At 36.2% G+C, this 16450-nt stretch overlaps 1 pseudogene; it reads right to left on the bottom strand.

The window, feature by feature from the left end:
• Positions 1-12362: 12362 nt before the first annotated feature.
• LOC123250843 lies at positions 12363-12485 on the bottom strand (annotated as a pseudogene).
• Between the last annotated feature and the right edge of the window lie 3965 nt (positions 12486-16450).

The raw sequence follows: 16450 nt of genomic DNA, 5'->3' as shown, positions 1-16450 counted from the left end.
TTAGGATCTAACTCAAAAATTCTTTATTCCTTTTGATTTGTAGAAGAGGAAGAACACCCCACACATGCGCACACACACCCTCTGCTGCCCAATAGCTCAAAGACTCACGCATAACTAATATTTGAATTTAATTTTATATTTAAGCTCTCTGCAACTTATAAAGTGCCATCCTTACAAAAATGCTTTGAGGCAGGTAGTTTAAGTATCACTGTCTATTTTTTACAGATGGGGTAACTGAGAATTTAGGTTAAGTGATTTGTCTAAGGTTATAAGAAAAACTTATGTTCTTCTAGGCAAGTCACAACTTCTGTTTCCTTATCTGTAAAATGGACATAACCTACATCCTAGAGTTACTGGAAGGATCAAAAGAGATAATATCTATAAAGCATTTTGCAAACCCTTAAAGAGTTAGATAAATGCTTATTATTGGGAGAAAAAGGAGGGGGAAAGGGGAAAAGAATACTCCCTAATTCATCTGCATCATTATTTGTGATTACAGAAAGGATCTAGAATAATCCTTAGTGTGGTTATGCTTAACCATGGTATAACTGAAAAAAACTCTAAACTTGAAACGGAGAAACCAGAATTCTAGTTCCAGCTATGAAACTTTTTAACTTTAAGCCCATGGTTGGAAGCTCACCTTAATAAGCCTCAGTTTTATCATCTATGAAATGGCATAATTATGCGTGTACTACCCTCTCCTGAGGGTGGTTTTGTGAGGTGAGTTCTCCATAAGCTTAAGGTAGAATTTGTCCTTCCCCATGTTCATCAGCCACATATATGCTTAGAGGCTGGCAAAGTTTTGGACTGACTGCCTGTATCAACAACTACTGGAATTTGATTCATGGGATAGTATAGAACCTATGAACAAGCTGGCCTTTTGACGGTTTTTTGAAATAGGTAATTTTATCTTTGGTACCCCTTCCATTCTTTTTGTATCCCCCACAGCTGTCATATATAAAATCCTTTATGGGCCATAAAGCCTTTTATGTATGTGCCCTGGAAAAATTTTGCCTCATTTCCTTGCCTCTGCAAATTCACCCTGGACTCAGCAAGGAGTCATAGAAAGGTCTATATGGAACAGATTTCAAGATCCTATTACCAAGAAGAGGTTTTACCCCTACGATTCTTTGCTAAAGGGCAGGATGCACAAGGCAATTGTCTCTTCCTCTCTAGCTCCTCAGGGATCAAGAGACAAGTTGATATGGCAGAAGCAGCCTAGACTGAAGATCATCTAAAAGTTTAGGGGGATGCTGGAGCAACTGGAAACAGTCTGAGACATATGATCATTTGAACTTGAGTGCATAGAGATCTATAGACTGTTGCAGATCCTGGTCACACTTCCAAGGTGCTAGGAAGAAGCTTTGCTTTCTCTGGTTTTGTTGTTCCTTGGAAAGGGAACAGTATCTTTTTTTCCTTTCTTTGTTCTTGAACCTCTGATGTGTGGGAGCTTGGAGGTTTTCCCCATCTACATGGAAGATCTCAGAGGGAAGAGAGAGAAGAAAAGACAAAAGAGCTATTGCAATAGACAATAAGTCTATTGCAACAGGATGAGAAGAGTTTTGTCTATTTTCCTTTTTCTTTTATATACATTCAATTTGTGGCTAACCTTCATATGGAGTATCTAAATCTATGATTATAGCTGGAAGCTAAGTGAGAGTCTGAACCATTAGGAAGGGTTAGGGGAAGGCTAGAGCCAAGAAGTTTTTTAGAAGTCTCTATTTTTAAATGTTAATATTTCAACTCCAAAATTAGGACTTGGAACAAAAAGAAACCTATTTCTTATTAAGATGACAGTTTGGAAGTAGGGAAAGTGGTCTCAGACTGTGAGTCTTTCCAAGACTGTAAGCATTCTAGTGGTCAAAGGTTGTAAATAGTGTAGCCTTGAAAAGGTAGGCTGGCTCCATGTGGGAAGAATACTCTGGTAGAATACCATCTATTGGCTAACAGATATTTTACTTTGAGATAATCCAAACTTCTTGACTTGACATTTGCCAATGTATCTACAAGTGGAATCCAAACACCTATACTGCAAGCGAATGCCATATAGGAACAATTTCTTTAATCCTCAAAATAATCTTGTGAAAATATTTTACAACATTATTGGTTACAGGGAACTCCTGATAAGGAACTCCACTCTTTACTCTTTATATTCTTGGAGATTTACTTGGGGGAAACTAAGCAGAAATATTCCTTGCCTAGGATCCCATAGCCTGTATCTGGTGTCTGAAGCAGGAATTGAACCCAGATCTTCTTGGCTCCAAGGTTATCTTTTTGTCCACCACACCATAATGCACCTCAATGAGAGTATGTATCATTGTCCCTATTTTAAAAATTATGAAACTGATAGAGAAGTCAAGGATCTTGGAGTCACAGAGTAAGTGATTGATTTATGATTTGAGCCCAGGATTTTTGTGTGTAGTGTCATTACTCTTTACATAATGCTCCAATGATCTCTTTGGGTTAATTTCCATCCTGAAATCTAAAGAATCTAGTATTCTCGCCCTGGTATCTGGCTGCTCAGGCTTTCCACTTTGATACCCCACGATAAAGACAAGGTTGAAGCTCCTAAACTCTTCTGAACTCTGAACCCTTTTTCTTATCAAAACATTCCTAGAGCAGCAGCTAGATGGCACAGTGGATAGGGTGTCAGACCTGCAGTTAGGAAGACCTTGATTTGCTTCTGGTTTCAGATATTGTCTAGCTATGTGACCCTGGACAAGTCACTTAATCCCATTTGCCTAGCCCTTGCCCTTCTACCTTAGAGTTGTTAAAAAGACAGAAAGTAAGGATTTAAAACAAAACAAAACTCAAAAAAAACTTGATTCTTTTGCCTCTCATTTCCTCATGGATTTATACAATGGATAGTGGGAAATGGGCTATTAGAAAAAGCCAATCTCAGCCATGATTTAACAGGAAATGTCTCAGTTTAGGTAATAGATGTACTTGAGAAGGAAGATGGCCTTTAAGAAGTGATATGAATGGAGGGTATTTCCAGCACAGTAGATATTTTGAGTTTAGGGAGAGGGCATCTGGTATCCCTTAAACCTCTCCATATGGAGGCAGATGGCTTGGATCCATCCTGTGGAATTCAGAGAAGGAAATGAAGAAGGAAGGAGCCTATGCTTTCACACATTCATAATCATTCTGAGCATTTAAGTCCTAGAAAATGAACACTTTAAATTCTCTTAGAGCCAGCTCAATGCACAGCTACGGATTAGAACAGGAAATTCATTATCAGGCCAGTCAGATTCTATTCACAATAATTTACCATCTTTGTTTTTACATTCATTATCTTTCTCCTTATCTGCTTATATTAGTAAGTGGCTAATTGGGTCACCTTAAACTTCACTATGCAGAACTAATTTATAGGAATATATTTCTATTCAGAAACACAGAAAGACATTGTAGGAAGACACTATATAGACCATTTAGTCCAATCCACATTTGAACAAGAATTCTGTTTATTATATTCCCTGGTAAATTAATCACCTGGACTTTGCTTCAAGAACTCCAATGAAGGGAAGCCTGCTATCTCTCAAGGCAACCAGTTCTACTTTGTTTTTCCTTAAATCAGTCTAAGCTTAATATTTTTAAATTTCTAAACTATAAAAGGAAAATAAATATCGGGAGGACTATTTTAAGTCAATACTGACTGTATTATAAGAGCTGTAAATCATAAAGTCAGAGTCTTTAGACATGCTTAGAATGGTCTAAGACCCTAAAATGTGGAACTTGCCAAGTTTTTATAATTTACACAAAAGAATCAGGTTACACAGATTTCCTCCAGAAAAGGAGGTTGGTCAGCTACTTCTTTCTTTTATCTTCTAGAATATCTCCTTCAAGAAGATTAGGTTTTTTTCTTTTCTTGAGCCAATTACATCACCTCTGTTCCATATATGGTAAACAGTTATGGTCATTATGTAGCTGAAGTGTCATAGATTTATTTTATAGGCTTTAGGAATGTTTGGACATTCCAGGATGCTGGAGGCATGTGCACAACCCCTCTTGGCAAGGATGTTTTTGTAAAGCATTTCAAATGATTTTCCTTGTTATTGTAGTTCCAATATGGCTATCGAGTCTCATATATAATTATCCAATCAATTGGGATTATTCCTTACAACTTATTAAATGCTAATTATTTAATGAATTTACATGGAGGAGATATGAACTTCTGAGAAGACATTAAAAATGGATATAAAATGAAGTTACTCAATTAAATTATCCTTTACAAACCATTACTCTCAGTTCTGACCTCCAGGGCCAAGGAGGATATTTCTGTTCCTTCTTCTGTTTCCCTGAAAGATACATAACCTTGAAACAAATATGTGTAGTACAATAAAAACAATCATCACATTGCCAGTATCTGAGAAAGTACATCTTATTTCATCCATTTGCTCTCCATGAAGAAATGGGGGCTCTAATTCACCATTAGTCTTATGAAGTCACTGTTTGCTGCTTTGATTAGAATTCTGAGATATTTCAAAGTCGTTTTTCTTCATGTCATCATTGTTTCTTTGGCCCTGATTTTCACTTTGCATCAATTGACATATATCTTCTCATGTTTCTCTGAACTGTGTTTCTAGATCCTGTCTTCCCTCACTTTTGTATCATCTGTAAACTTGGTAAGAATGCCATCTACATATTTATCTATATCACTGATAAAAATAGTAGGTGGTGCCAAGCTGACATGAAATTCACTTAAGCCCTTTTAGAGTCCCAGCATGCCTTCTGTTATTGTGAAGGTTGGGAAGAAGAAACTGCATTTTTTTTTTATTTATGACATCATTTTCTGGAAACAAAGACATGAAATAAAGCATGGATCTTGAAGAAGTGGTGGATGAGTTGGTAGATCAAATTGATTTTTAAAAAAATATAATTCTTTATAAAGAGACCATTTTTCTTTTTAAAAAATATTTGTATTATCATGCAAAACACACGACACTTTTTTTCTCTGGAGAAGAGGTGGATTTTCCCTAGGTATTAGTGCTCTCCACATCCTCATGCGACTTTATATATCCTTGTGCATGCATTTCTATTCCCTTCCTCTCCCAGTAGAAGATGAGGTCCTGGAGGACAGAGAAGATTTCATGTTTTGTCTTTGTATCCTCAGCACCTGTCAGAGTCCATTGCACATAATGGACAGTCAATAAATGGTTGCTGAATTGAGTTGGCTTCACAAATTTCTTGAATGTCTCAGACCTTGGTCTGTATTAAAGTTGGAGGTAGACAGGAAGAAGGGTACAAAGAGAATGTGACAAAGTTCCTGACCTCAAAGATATTACACTTTAGACTCTGGTTATTAAGATAACATTTCCCCTGAATGGGCTCTTTTTGGGACCAGTTAATTTCCTTTTTCATCTTTCCTGGCCAGCTTTAACAAAAGCTGGGTTTTGTACCTTTTTGAATAGGTTGTTTTTCCCCCCTTTATTTTCATCCCTGTTCTTGATTTCCTTTCATCCTGATCTAGTCTCAGGAGATCCTTTCAGTTATCCTCTTCTTCTTTGTTCCTTTTGCTTGTGTAACCTCTTCTTACTGCATACCGTGACCTACTCTAAGCAGGGCCATCAATCCCCTTCAGTTTGATGTTAATGCTCCACTGCCTTTCATAGCCCCCAACTATCCTTTACTGTTCCATTTATTCCTTCTTTAGGCTTCATTGTGCTCTTCTTTTACTTCCTGCCATCTTACTCTTAACTGGGACAAATGGAATATTTCTTTATATTCCCTCTTTATTCCCCTCTGCCTATTAGTTAAAGATTGATTGTCCACTAGATATTTTGGTGGTTGGTAAATCACCATGATAATGTTCTATTTACTTTTTTAGAGGAGGCTAGCTTTGGGTAAAAGTTTGAAGCTCTCAGGGTTTCTATTCAATGCCTCTGGCTTTTCCTATAATACTTCCTTCCCTTCCTTTCTGCTTCCTTCCCCTCCATGTGGTTATGAATTTTTTTGTACCCTAAAATCCTTACTTTCTGTCTTAGAATCAATACTGTGCATTGGCTCCAAGGCAGAAGAGTGGTAAGGTAATGGAGGATTAAGTGACTTGCCCAGGGGTCAGATTTAAACCTAGGACCTCCCATCTCTAGGCCTGGCTCTCAATCCACTGAGCCACCCAGCTGCCCCCAAGGTTACCAATGTTCTAATATTTTCTTAGTTTCTCTTTTTTAAGAAACATGGAGAAAAAATGGACCTGATGAATCCATTCACATTAAACGCATTCAGGACTCAGTATATTCATCCTTTATGGAGAATGTGTCTTACAAAAAGGATATAAAAGGCCAGTATGGGCCAGCAAGCAAATAATCAGGCTTGGAAGTCTAGCTGAAGACTGGATTTGAATCCCATCTCTGCAACTTGCTGAGTATATCTTTGAGCTTCACTTTCTTAGTTCTTTAAATGGGGACATTGGACCAGATGGACAATGATTAACCCAATTAAATGTCTCAGTAATGGTGAATTGTTAGGCATCAATTATGATACAGAGGAGGAGCTATTTTTGAGCAGGAAACTCTTCCATTATGAAATGACTACTCATAGAAATGGTCATTCCTATTGGTGAAAAGGACCAAGAAAGTAAGATCTTAATAAATTAATCCACTGTGAAATTTGTTATGCTCCCATTTTAACTCAAATAAGGGGAACCTGGCCCATTTATTTCCTTGTAAAATATAAAATATAAAATACTATAAACTACTGTAACTTCAAAATGATAGAGAACATTTACCTAGCAATTTTTTCTTTTTCAAAACCCCTTACCTGCCATCTTAGAATCAATACTGTATATTGGTTCTAAGGCAGAAGAACAGTAAAGGTTAGGTAATGGGGAGGGGGTTACGTGACTTGCCCAGTGTCTGAGGCCACTTTTGAAACCAAGACCTCCCATCTCTAGGCTTGACTCTCAGTTCTCTAAGCCACTGAGCTATCCCCCTGCCTAGCAACTTTTTCAAAAAGAATTCTAAAAATGATGTGATGACTGCCATAGATTCAAGGTATACTATAGATCTCTCTCTACTAATATCATAATGTGGAAGCCCCTACCTACCAATGTTTGTATTTTTGTCATATAATGAGTTATTTCTAGTTGATTGTTTCTAATTATTACTAAGTAGTTATTATTATTTACCATAAGAAATGGCTATCTAAGAAAAGTAGAATAAAACATTTCCTCTATGAACCTGGGACATTATTTCTCACACATAATATTTACTTAATTTCTAGTAAGAGTATATTGTAGGGAAAAGGCATGAAGAAGCAAAGATCCTATGTCTGTGACCTAAGATTACTCTGTAGAAGGGCCCACGTATAGGAAATCTATTTCAGTAGGGAGCATGTTTGGAGGGAATTATATATACCTTTGATACTTCAGGGCTACTGACATCTGCGAATGATGTCATCGCGCCGCTGTCCCTAGGCTTGCTTGCAGGTGGTCTCTCCTGACCATATACTCCATTGGGAACTGTCCCACTAGATGCTACTTTATGGATCCTACAATCAACCTCTACTAGACACTTGTCTGATGAACAATTCATCTCATTACTGCTATCAGGCAAGATCTCACTAGGCAAGTGGGTGTGGAGCTTCTTTTGAACTCTTTATCCTAGCTTTGGTTAATAAAGTCCTTAGCTATAATGTTTCATCAAAAAAGGGAACTCTGTTCTTTTTTGTTTATTTGTTTGTTTCTTTTAACAAAAATAGACACCATTGTCTCAGTCATAGCACAAACAAAAGACCTGCTTAAAAATACCAACACAAATTAGAAAACAAACAAAAACAAAAGCAATCTTCTAAGTTGTTTTTTTTTTTTTTTTTTAGTTCATGTAGTAGCCTTTCTGTTCCATTAAAGAGTCTTAGCTAGAAGGGCTTCTATCCCTTAGAATGAATTATTTACTCCAGGAGCCAAGCTTGTTTAAGACATGGGGTACAGTATTCCCACATAGTTAATTCCTTCAGAATTCATTTTTTCTTTAGACTCAACTTCTTGGTCACTGGGTTGTGTTTCTGATGGTGATCACAGTCCATCTTATTGTGAGCAATCTATATACCTCATAATATTAATCTACAAGGATTAAAACACAGGTAGTGATTATCCATGTAGTGTTTATTTCCCCTACAAAGCTGCCAAAGGCTCTAGGCTTCCAAGGTCTTCCATTTCCTAAATATAAAAGACAGCTTTCCATTTTCTTCCAAATTTTAATGGATACGGGAAAAGGACAGTTATAAGCTAATCCTTCGGGACAATTTTAGCCATGTTCCTGGCTTTTCATGTGTGGACATGGCCAGCCAAAGTCTAAAGGGGTCTGGGGCTCATTTTGATACTATGTTAGATATTAAATTATTGCTTGAGTTAGCTTAGTACAGCAAAAAGGACACTGGATCTAGAGTCAGAGTAGATGATGTACAAATTTCCTTTGAGCTCTAAGTCTCTGATCCTATAATCTTAAAAAAAATCAAGACAACAAATATACAAATACCAGACTTCTAAGAGTCTGACAATAATAATGATGGTAATGATGATAACAAAATTTGGTTCTATATATACACTTAATTTTTTAAATTATCTTTTGTTTTTTTTTAATAAACTTTCTTACATCCAGCTCCACTCCTTGACTTACATAAAGAAGGAAAAAGAAAATGCTTTTTTACAAATGGGTTTTGTCAAACAAAACCAATTCGTTCAATCGCCACATTAAAAAAAAAGTTTCTCTGTTTATGTGCTAAATCCATTACCTTTCTATTAGTGAGTGGGTAGTTCATAGTGAAGTGCTGTTAAATGTTTAATAATTGCCTCTCTGAAATTGTAGAACACATCTGTAAGTTTTATCTACATTAACATTTCCTCTATCATTTTCTTACATTTAGACAAGCAACAAAACAATAAAGCAACCCCTGATTTGTAGTATTTGCAGATTTCCAAGGTGTGAATATTCGCTAACACTGAAAATTTAAGAATTGACTTTTGGGAGATGGTTATAGTTGGCTCTAGTACAACTAAGGTAGCGTTTTTTCATCATTAAGTCTTTTGGGATCATGATTATTCATTGTGTTGGTAAGAGTTCCTGAGCCTTTCAAATTTGTTCCTTTTCACCCTGTTGTTACTACATATACCACTCTCCTGATTCTGTTCTAACTCTACATTAGTTCATACAAGTTTTCTCATTTTTTTTTCTGAAATCATTCCCCTCTTCCTTTCTTAGAGCACAATAGTAGTCTATCACATGCTTTTTTCAGCCATTTTCCAGTTGGTAAGAACTCTCTTGCTTTCTTTCTTTTTAAAAAAAATCTTTACCTTCCATCTTAAAATCAATACTGTGTATTGGTTCCAAGGCAGAAGAGCGGTAAGGGTTAGGCAGTGGGGGTTAAGGGACCTGCCCAGGGTCACACAGCTAGGACGTAGCTGAGGCCAGATTTGATCCAGGACTTTCCATCACTAGGCCTGGCTCTCAATCCACTGAGCCATCCAGCTACCCTGGAAATTCCCTTCATTTCTAATTCCTTGACACTATAAAATATTATTTTTAAAGTAATTAAATAAATAAATAAAATTAAAAATATTTTGTAGATCTTTAAAATTCATTAGTACTAGTCTTTCTGTAAATCTGCTCTTATTCTCCCCTCTCCTTTCTCCCTTTTACCCCTTGTATTCCCATTGATTGAATATTTCTGTGCCCAACTCTGTATGTATTTTTTCCTTTATTTTATATCTCAATTGAGTGTGCTGTTCAATTGTCACCCATTCTCCTCACCTCTTCTTCCTTGTTTGTATAGACTTTTACTTACATACCTCAATTATGTGAGATAATTTCTCCCGTCCTTCTTCCTTTCCCCATTAGAGTACATTTGTCTTCTTTTATTTCCAACCTGATTTTAAAGCCATCAAATCAAAACAGAAATATGAGAGACCCTTTGTCACATTAGATTCCTTCTGAGGCCCCTATCTAAAATTAGTTATCTCTAAAATTAGATGATTCTGAGGGGGCATCTGTATTACTTCCGAGATTAAAATATAAACAATTTATATTCTGTCTCTTATGATCCCTCACTCATGTTTTCTTTTGACTCCTATGTTCCTGCTTCAAAATTTTATATAACTTATTATTATTATTATTTTATTATTATGAATACTTGGGTAGATCATGTTGTTGTTGCTTGGCTAAAGTTTTGTTTCTCCCTAGGACTCTCTTTTTGCTTATAAAAACCCTTTCCCTTCCGTCTTAGAATCAATACTGTGTATCAGTTCTAAGGTAGGAGTGGTAAGGGCTAGGCAATGGGGCTTAAGTAGCTTGCCCAGGGTCACACAGCTAGGAAGTGTCTGAGGCCAGATTTGAACCCAGGACCTCATGTCCCTTGGCCTGGCTCTCTAACCACTGAACCATCTAGCTGCTCCATAAAAATACTTTTTACGCTATTGTTTCTTCTTTTTCAGGAATTCTTATTGAATTTGTGCCTAAATTGTGTTTTTCTTCAAGATTTTGCTTGTAGACATTTAAAAATCATTCTCTTGTGGATTTGGGTCTTGTGTATACATGTCTTCATAATCATTTTTTTTTAATGGTGGTCTTTTTCTTTGCTTGCTCTTTCTTCTAGCCTGGGTCAGGGTATGGTTCTGCACCCTTTTGGAGGAAAGGTCTGGACTGGTTTTGTTGATACTTGAGTGATTCCAGAATCTCTTGGGCAGCCTGAACTTGGGACCTGCAGATTTTTAATTCTTTTACAATTTACAATTCTTAATACAATTGTCTGATCCGGGACAAAGATTGATTTCTGCCTTCTTGATCTGAGGTCAACAAAGGCATGATCCGGATTTGAGTATGAGCAACATGCCTGTGGGCTTGTCGTCATTGGAGTTTGAGCAGACTACTTTTGTACTCAGCAGCTATCAGCCAAGTCTGGGTCTGAGTGAAAGAACTACAGGCGCTCCATCATCCTGAGATTCCTGGCTTCCTTGTTTGCCCTTAGATTTCAAACTAGACTGGAAGCTAGAACTAAGAGCCCACTCTGCTTCTGGCTTCACAGCCATGTAGCTGCTCTTTGCTTCTCCACCTGCTCTTTGCTTGGTACATAGCCTGGGACCTAAGACCACTCTTCCTGGAGTGCCATTCTTAGGCACTGGTCTCCTTTGGAACTGTGATGCACACCTGGATAGTGAGAGACATGGACAGAGATTCCTATATTCCACACAATTTAAGGATCAGAAACTTCTTCTTGCCTTTGTGCACAACTTCTTTTTTGAATTTAATTTAATTTTTTAATTAATTAACTTAGTTAATTAATTAAGAATATTTTCCCATGGTTACATGATTCATTTTCTTTCCCTCTCCTCTTCCCTCCCCTCTCCTGGAGCCAAAGGGCAATTCAGCTGGGTTTTACATGTATCATTGGTCAATACCTATTTCCATATTATTAATATTTGTATACAACTTTTCCCTATGCTAGAATGATCCTCAAGCTGTTCTTAGATAGATTCCATCTCCAGTGTAGAGTGACTTCTTTTTTCTATCTCTCTATCTCAAATTCTTCTACTTTTCCCCTTAGATTTCTTGATCATGACTTGGATTGGTTTATTTTCTAAATCTGTTTGGAAGATTAGTGGGTGCCATCTTAATTCTGTTTGTGCTCTCTCTCTCTCTCTCTCTCTTTTTCTCTCTCTCTCTCTCTCTCTCTCTCTCTCTCTCTCTCTCTCTCTCTGTCTCTCTCCCTCTCTCTTTCTCTCTCTGTCTCTCTCTGTCTCTCTCCATCCATCCATCTATCTCCCTGTCTATCTATCTCTCTATCTTTAATAGAGATGTTGAGTATAATAGGAAAAATAAACATAGGGCTTGAATAAGGAAAACTTGGTTTGAATTTCAGCCACAATATTTTTATCTGAGTGGCCATGACCAAGTAATATCACTTCTATGATTCTCTCTCAGAGGGTGATAATCCTTACAATACCTACTTCAAAGTACTGTTTTAACCAAAACACATTGTGAAACCTAAAATACTATGGGAAAAATATAAGCTATTATTACAATGAAATACTTTCACATTTATTATATCACTTAACTTTCATGTAATCCTCCCAAACAACACAAAAATCTTTTAGTAAAATAATAGTGTTTTCCTTATTCAGCAGAGGTGGAAATAGAGGTCAAAGGTAATCAATAGCTTAACCCAAGGGCTTGCAACTTAAAGGCTTTGTTGGAATAGAATCTGCTTTGTATGTTTTATGATGCAGTTCTTTGGAAGGAACCATATATGCTGAATCTGAAATTTTCACCCAAAATTGTTTTTCATTGGGTAGCATGGAAACAAAAATCTGAGGGACCATAATGGCTTACTCATCATCCATCAGTACAAATAATGATGTCTTTGTTGGGAACACAAAGTTCTGTCTTGCCCACTTTAGTGTAAACACATCCTTGGGTTTGGGAAAAGTTTTCAATTAGCAATAATCGTGCCCCAGATAAAGCTCATTGGCCACGATACTGCCACTGTGCAAAGCAACATCCTTGGGATGTAGGCAAATCTTTGCTAAGGGCAAGAAAAATTGAAATTGTTTTCTGAGGTAGAGAAGGAGTTCTGATGGGAGGGAGAGTAAGTCTAAAATGAAAACTAGATTAGTGCCAAGTTTCCCATGGACTTCTGAATTCAAGGATGTACAATATATAAGAAGTCTTGGTTGCTTAACCAAGGCTTGCTATTCATAAATTAGGACTATAGCAGGAAAGAAGTAATAAGTGCATTTGTTAAATACCTACAATGTGCCATACATTATGGTAAGTACTTTATGACAATTATCCCATTTTATCCTCATAACAACATTGGAAAATAATAGTGTTATTATCCTCATTTTAGAGGTGAGGAAACTGAGGCAGGTAGCAGTTATATGACTTTACCAGGATCACATAGTATCTATGGCAACATTTGAACTCGTGTCTTCCTAATTCCAGGACTCTATCAATCGAGCCACCTAGCTACCAAAATGGAGAAATTGTTGGGGAGTTGATCATTTGTCTTACAATCTGATCTCCCCCACATTTTGGTCTTTTTGTTGAGATTGCTTGCAAACATCTTCTATTACAGGTACCGATGTCTTAGTGTGGTCACAAGCATGATCTGCTAACCCTCTTCTTGACTCAGTCAATCCAGTTGGGTCATAGACTCATTTCACAGAAAAGTATCATTGCCATCAATATAAATGATATATTTAGGGAATACTGTTACTTTTGCTATTGAATCTGATATAAATTTATCATGCATGAATGTTTCAAGAATATGATGAGAACTATTTATATTTTCATCCTGTAGCCAGCACCAAAAGTTATTTATGTAGAGATACATCCTTTTCTCTGCCCTATACCTACCTCCTTCAACTTTTTTAGCTTCTAATATTCTGGTATTAAGGAAAAGTCCACATTCAACTTATCTTTAATTTAGTGCTTTGGAAGAAATGTCATTTTCATTAGTGGAGACACTTCCATCATTTCAGATCACAACCTTTTCATTCTGTATTTGACAATACTTTATGAAGTGTGTGAAGATGTGTCATCATCACTGCACAGCCTTGTGGTGAGAAGCCGCTTCAAACTTGTCTAGACTGGTCCTTTGCTATGTATACCCAATTTGCCTTTTGTCTGGTATTCAAAGACATTCCATTTTGGTATGATTTGCCAGAATTTATAGTCCCTGGCATAGTTTAAAGCAGAGGCGTCAAATAGCCTACCACACTCTTGAATATTGCACAAACCAGATTAAAATGCATTTAGAAATATTTAACAAAAATTCAATAAACATTTATTAATCCTTTACTATGTGCCAGGCACTGTGCTAAGAGTTGGGAATACAGAAAGAAGCCAAACGCAGTCCTTGACCACAAGGAGTTTACAATCTAATGAGAGAGACAACACATAAAGATATACAAAACAAAATGTATTCGGGGAAAATATGAAACAAATAATAAAAAAAGAAAACGCTGGAATTAAGACAGGTTAGGGAAGGCTTCCTGTTAGAAGATAGAATTTTAGTTGGGATTTAAAGGAAACCAAGGAGATCATTGGTTGGATTAGGGGAGGGAGTGTGTTTCAGGTATGAGAAATAGCCACAGAAAATGCCCAGAGCTGAGAGATGGTGTTATCTCACTTTTGGAATAGACTGGAAGCCGATTTCAGTGAATCAGAGTAAATGTTAAGGAGTAAAATATTAGACAAATGAAAAGGTAGGAGCTGGCTGGGTTAAGAAGGACTTTGAATGCCAGACAAAATTAGGTAAAGAAACAAAAGCAAAATGCTCCAAACTCCAGAGTATTTTGTATTGTGTTTAGGTAATAGGAAGTCACTGAAGTTTATTGAGTAGTGGGGTGACATGATTAGACCTGTGTTTTAGGAAAATCATTTTAGTCCCTGAAAGGAAAATAGATTGAGGAGAGAAATGAGGCAGGCAGACTCACCAGCAGGATATTAAATTTTATAAAAATGAATATTTTATAAATATATTATATTAATATTATACATATAATATATAATACATATAACACATAATATATTATAAACATTTATAAACATTTAATTTAATTTAAAAATTAAATAAAAATTCAGACTGTTTCTAAGTTGTTACATGTATCTATTTGAACTTGTCACCATTATTAAAAGAAATCCATGAATAAGCTGGTAAATGCTGGGTTAAATAGAATACGGAGTGATAAAATGTGGATGGGTAAAAAATAGATATTTTCCTGCCTCCCTTCAGCTTTGTTTATTAAAACTGAATAATCTCACTTTTTTCCTAGTCTTCCCTCACAGATCTTCCTCTATTCCCTTTCATAGCCTCATGCCATTTCTTTGATCACTCCATGGCCCTTTTCTCCACTTTTCCCAGTTCTCTAATAATAATAGCCATCAGAACCAAATACAGTGTCCAAAAACAAATACAGCAGGTTTTTTATACGAATTTATACCTTTTTACTACATTCTCCAGGTAAGAATTCCTAATGCAGAGCCTCTTAACCTTTATTTGTGTAACATGGATGCTTTTGGCAGTCGAATATAATCTATAGTCCTCTTTAATTTAAATTTAAGTTTTTAAATGCATAAAAAATATACAGGATTAGGAAAGACACCAATTACACTGAAATATAATTATCCATATCCAAGTTTTAAAGATCAAGTTCATGGACCTCACAATAAGAATTCCTGCCCTAATGGTTCAGAGAGATTATTGACAAAGAAACTTAGGAACCAGTTATTGAAGAATAGTGCATTGTCTGCAGGCAAAGCTCTTACATTACTACTCAGCTTGGAAGGAAGGATCCAAGAACATTTCTTTAAGCCAAATTTGAAAAGTTTTATTATTACCTTTCTTCAATGGGAGGATTGAGGTTGGATAGAACAGAGTATTAAAAATAAATTATAAAATATTTTTCATGCTTACTGTGTGCGTAATTCTGTACTAGAAATTATGGGAAAATGCAAAAAAAATCCTAAATTATTCATATAAGCAAAGAAGTTAGAATCTGGATAAAGAGAACAAACCACATGGAGCAATGAATTACCAGATTTACCAGTGGGAAGTATCAGATTTTATGAAATTCAGAGATTCATGGAAACTAAAAACAACGAAGCATCATGAAGAAAATAAGACTTACTCATGACTTTGAGGATTAACATAGAGATAAAAGGGAAAGAATTGCAGATAGAGGAAATAGCATGAAAAAGCAAGGAAGTAAAATGGAAAGGAATACACATTTGTTAAATGTCTACAATATAGCACAGCCAGGCACTATGCTAAATATTTTACGTATTTTCTCATCTGAGCCTCACAACAACTCTGGAAGGTAGATGCTAATATTCATGCTATTTCATAATTGAAAATGAGGCAATCAGAGCTTTATCTTGAGTCACATCGCTTGTAAGTTTCTGAGAGCAGATTTGAATTTATCTTTTTGACTTAAGGCATCATGGTCTACCTACTGTGCTACCTTGCCAGGTCTGAACATTTTGTGTTTGTGGCACAATGAATTTCTGAACTAGAATGGAGGCTTTGCATTATGATATGAAATAAATTTGGATTATAAAGGTATGACCAATTTGTGTTGAGCTTTGAAGGCAAAGTACTTTAAAAAAATTTAAATATTTTATTTTTTTTGAAAAATTTTCCATGGTTACATGATTCTTGATTTTCTTTCCCCTTAAACTACCCCTCCCCCATATCCAATGCACATTTCCACTGGTTTTAACATGTGTGATCAATCAAGATTTATTTACAAATTATTGATAGTTACATGGGTGTGGTCCTTTCGTGTCTGCATCCCCAATCATGTTTACATCAACCCATGTGTTCAAGCAGTTGTTTTCCTTCTGTGTTTCCACTCCTGTAGTTCTTCCTCTGAATGTGGGTAGCATCTTTACCATAAGTCCCTCAGAATTGTCCTGGGACATTGCATTGCTGCTAGTACATTCTATTTTACCACAGT

The sequence above is a fragment of the Gracilinanus agilis genome, chromosome 5 (genome assembly GCF_016433145.1).
Source record: "Gracilinanus agilis isolate LMUSP501 chromosome 5, AgileGrace, whole genome shotgun sequence".
Classification (NCBI taxonomy): Eukaryota; Metazoa; Chordata; class Mammalia; order Didelphimorphia; family Didelphidae; genus Gracilinanus; species Gracilinanus agilis.
This window is presented reverse-complemented; position numbering and strand designations above follow the sequence as displayed.